At 37.8% G+C, this 5,054-nt stretch overlaps 1 long non-coding RNA gene across 1 annotated transcript in view; it reads right to left on the bottom strand.

Moving 5' to 3' along the window:
- The window catches only part of LOC106871150 (uncharacterized), a 22,000-nt gene that overhangs the window by 9,851 nt on the left and 7,095 nt on the right, over positions 1–5,054 (bottom strand). Inside the window, exons 4-5 of the long non-coding RNA XR_008264443.1 lie at positions 2,721–2,824; positions 424–458 (exon numbers count right to left, since the gene is read on the bottom strand). This is a non-coding gene — a long non-coding RNA (uncharacterized LOC106871150). The remainder of the gene's footprint in view (positions 1–423; positions 459–2,720; positions 2,825–5,054) is intronic.

Genomic DNA, 5,054 nt, shown 5'->3' with positions numbered 1-5,054 from the left:
ATATATATATATATATATATATATATATATATACATATATGTATATATATATAATATATATATGTATATATATACATTATATATATGTATATATGTATGTATGTATGTATGTATATATATATGTATATATGTATATATATGTATATATAAATATATCTACGTGTTTGTGTGTGGAAATAAACATATATATATATATGTGTGTGTGTTTGGTGTCATACATATATATGTGTTATGCGTATATATGCGTTTGGTGGCATATGTGTGAGTGTATTCCTCGCACATCCAAGCTGACGCAACAGAAATTTTCATGTATTATTGTGAAATTTACGTTTCTTAAAGAAATATTTTAAATTTTGAAGGTTCACAGTTCTATTCTTTGCAGTCTATCGATTACAAAATGTAAAGAATGACAAAATTACTCACTTGGTCTTCACTTTCGAGGACATAGTCAAAATACGCTGCAAAGAGATATAAAATATTAAGCAATAAACTTAAGTGATAGGAGTTAAGAAAAACGGATATAAGAGATTGATACATTTATTAATTGATAAAGTGTACAATTCTGTTGCGAGCAAAATGTATTTGAAGGCCATAAGAACACACACTTGCAGACGCGTATACACATAGTCGCACACTCACCAACACCCATACATTCACACACACTCGCGCACATACACGCCCATTCACACATGCATCCGCACACACACACACACTCCCACACACATACACACATGCACACATATATAAACACACCCATATATTCACACTTATATATCTATCCAGCTATATGTCTACATTTATTTTCCCTTCTGTATTTCCATCTATCTATGTATCTATCTGCCTATGTATATATGGAGAGCAACCACAGGCATGATCTTCTCACTGCAACAGCTATAGGAAGAAGCAGCGGCGCAACACTGGTCACTTTTCATGGTGTTTGTGGACTTTTTCCAGGCATTTGAACTAACAAATACCTTTTGAAAGTGCTAGAGACTTATGGATGTCCCGAAAAGCTTGTTCACATTATCAAGGAGTTCCATGCAGTAATAAAAGGGCCAGTCTTATTTGATGGAGTACTTAGTTAAGCGTTTACGGTCAACCATGGTGTGAAGCAGAGCTTTATGCCTGCCCTTTCGCTCGTCGCACTTTAACTCTCAGTTGTGCTAGACACCGTGAAGGCTGGTCTATTTGCAGAAGGGGATCGTTATCCACCCCAGAAGAGATGCGAAGCTAGTCTTCGTGCCTTCACCGATATCTGGGAGATTTGAGTTAGGGCGTTGCTACACGCAAATGACTCAGCTTTCGTGGTCAGCAGCATTGAAGACATGCGATATATTGTGGACGGTTTTCTTCATTAGAAAACATGTTTGGTCTCAAGAAGAACACTTCAAAACATTGAGCTGCTCTATCAGAGCCGATCAGAATGTATTGATAGCTCGAGAGGTCGCGAGCCAGTGTCAGTATAACTGAAGCCTTAAAGTAAACAGATACCTTTACTTATACGATCTAGCAAACTGAACGAAGGACTTTTCTTTCCAAAGTTTCTCAAGAGTTTTTCTTTCCCAAGATTATAAACTGTTCAATCAATTTCTCGGTGTCCCAAAATGTTTTTAATTTTTTTCTAAGTGTGACTTGGTGAAATATTGTATTCACAAAATGTCATTCATTTCTATCTACGAACGAGAAAATGGTGGAACCTCCATGTACACATGATATCCTAGAAATAGTATTAAAATTTGCATCGCATCATGTGCTGTCATATAAAAAGGGAAAGGACATTGAATATTTTGAATTTTTAGTTCTATCTACAGAATGCATGCAGAAGAAAAATGAAGGCATAACCTGGAATGGCTTTGGTCAAATATTACTCCTTGATCGAAAATAACCATAAAATAAACATTATAGTTGCAGGAATTGATGAGTTGTTAAGAAGCTCGTTTTGAAACCACATAGATTCAAGTTCTATCCCACAGCGTGGCACCTTTCGTGTTTTTTATAGAATAACCCCAGAATGGCCAATGCTGTATGAATGAATTTGGTAGATGGAACGACTGGAAGCCCGCCGTACATATATGTGTGTGCGTGTATGCATCTTTGTGTCGGTAATTGTTCACTCCCCAGTCTTGGTAACCGGTTCTGATTTGTTTATGTCCCACTAACTTAGGAGCTCAGCAAAAAGTAAGACGAAATATGTACCAGACTGAAAAATAAGTGCGGGGGCCAATCAGTTGGAGTAAAACTCTTCAAGATGGTACCCCCACTATGGCCGCAGCCTAATGACCGAAACAAGTAAGCGATAAAAATTCCAACAACAAACAATTTCATGAATCAGGCATTTAATTGGCGTTATCATCCGACCAGCTAGAGACGGTGGCAACATCAATGCTATATTACGTTACATAAAAAGATATACATTAGACAAAATGTTTGAAGGTATTTTATGCCAGAAAAGTAAACGAGGGATGGAAACTTTGTGACTATAAGTCTACTTGACCTCGATATTTCACTGTTACTTATTTTAAAGACTCTGAAATTATAAAAAGATAAACTCGACCTGGTCAAAATATGAACTCAGAATGTGGAAAAACTGCTGTCAAGCATTTTGTTCGGTGTGCTAACGAATCTGTCAGCACACAGTCTTGGAAAAGAATTTAATAAAGTCATCAAAACTGGGAAACATATTGCAATAAGGATATTTATTTGCGGGAAAATAGACTTACATTTCTGTTGAGGTCCCTCGTGCCAATCGAAATCTTTGTTTATGCCGATATTCTCCTTCTTCCAGCCTGGGGCGTTATCCATATAAGTGTTATCTACTTGTAAACTGTGAAATACAAAATATTGATTAACGTAAATACATTTAAATATTAAATCTCCATCAGGGAATATTACACACACACACACACACACACACACACACACACACACACACACACACACACACACACACACACACACATTTATAGTCAAGGCACGTGGCTTAGTGGTTAGGGTATTCGGCTCGTGATTGTAGGGTCGCAAGTTCGATTCCCGGCGGCGCGTTGTGTCCTTGAACAAGATACTTTATTTTATGTGGGAGAATATACAAATAATAACAACAGACGAGGACAGGTGGTGTAAATAACAAAAGGATGTATTAGTATGACGCTCGGGAATACGGAAAGTCTTTGACGTTTCGAGCTACGCTCTTCAACAGAAAGAATACGGAGACAAGGAGAAAAACACGGAGAAAAAAAATTGAATAGTGTTCAGTCAACGGTCAAGGTGCTCTAGTCTACTCAGCTGGCAAAAATGGGTAGTACTCGTATTTCAATGGGCCAACCTTGCCACACTGTGTCCTACTGAATCTCCCTGAGAAGTATATGAAGGGATACGCGTGTTTGTGGAGTACTCAGTCACTTGCACGTCAATCTCACGAGTAAGTTGTTCCGTTGATCGTATCTATTGGAACCCTCGTCGTTGTAAGCGACGGAGTGCAAGTATATATATATATATATATATATATATATATATGTGTGTGTGTGTGTGTGTGTGTGTGTGTGTGTGTGTGTGCGTGTGTGTAAGTAGTTGTAGGGATTAATAAACCAAAACAGATAGCTAGTATGGACTCAGTGTGTAAGTAAACTTGGTTGACTACATCAAACTACCAGAAAGCAATCGATCCTATGAAGATTAACATCCAGGGTAATTGCCCCGAAAGATCGCTTCGAAGAATTCCAAGTAATACAGACTACATAACAACGTTTGGAGAATATTACATATTTACTAAACGCTTACATCATATTAGACAAATGATTGTTTCAATTGTGTATTTCTAAAAAGAAAGTGAAGTTCCTTCCCGAGGGTCGGTTTCCTGGTTTCCATGCTGTATATATCTTCCACTGGACGGAATACCGGGTCGTCGCAAAATTATATTTACCAGTTGAATGGACTGGAGCAACGTGAAATGAAGTGTTTGTATTCAAGAACACAACGCCCTTTCCAGGAATCGAAACCATTGTTTTACGCTCATGAATCCAACACTCTAGCCATTAATCCAGGCATCTCCACTCAAGCATTTAAACATATAGAAAAAAAGTATAACATACAAATCGATTCATATTCGTTCGATTGTAACATTCCATGCATGCGAAATCTATACGAACACAATTATATAAAGATAACCCATAACAGTTTGAATTCCAAGCGAACTGATATAAAGATTACAATACATGATCACAGACAAAAGAGCATTAAGAAGACATATTATATACTCTTTTCTACTCTAGTCACAAAGCCCGAAATTTTGCGGGAGAGGGTCAGTCGATTAGATCGACCCCGAAAGAATGAAAAGCAAAGTCGACCTCGGTGAAATTTGAACTCAGAACGTAAAGACGTAAAGACGGACGAAATACGGTTCAGAATTTTGCCCGACGGGCTAACGTTTCTTATTTCTTTATTGCCCACAACGGGCTAAACATAGACGGGACAAACAAAGACAGCGAAAGGGATTAAGTCGATTACATCGACCCCAGTGCGTAACTGGAACTTAATTTATCGACCCCGAAAGGATGAAATGCAAAGTCGACCTCGGCGGAATTTGAACTTAGAACGTAACGGCAGACGAAATACCGCTAAGCATTTCGCTCGGTGCGCTAACGTTTCTGACAGCTCGCCACCTTAGACATATTATATACTAAGAAAAAGCCAGTTTAGTATTTAAACTGACGATGGCATAGTGTTTCCATATTTATATTTTATTCTTTAGCTATTAGATGTCATAATTTATATACGAGGGGCTACCTGAAAGAAACCGGAATTTTGCAGTATTATCTCATTGAATTAGTTTTACATGTTTATATTTTCACCACTTTCATAGTATTTGCCATTTCAAGCCATGCTACGGTCCAGACGCTTTTTGCACTGTTCGAGCCAGACGTGGGACTCTTGCAAAGTGATGCCTTTTAACGCCTCCATCGTTTTTCTTATACACCTCTTCTCCATCTGCAAACGTCTTACTTTAAAGACTTATTTTCATTTGGTGGAACAGAAAAATGTCTCATGGAGCAAGATTG

Source organism: Octopus bimaculoides, chromosome 6 (assembly GCF_001194135.2).
Source record: "Octopus bimaculoides isolate UCB-OBI-ISO-001 chromosome 6, ASM119413v2, whole genome shotgun sequence".
NCBI classification, from domain to species: Eukaryota; Metazoa; Mollusca; class Cephalopoda; order Octopoda; family Octopodidae; genus Octopus; species Octopus bimaculoides.
Note: the sequence above shows the minus strand (reverse complement) of the source record. Positions and strands in the feature narration are given on the sequence as shown.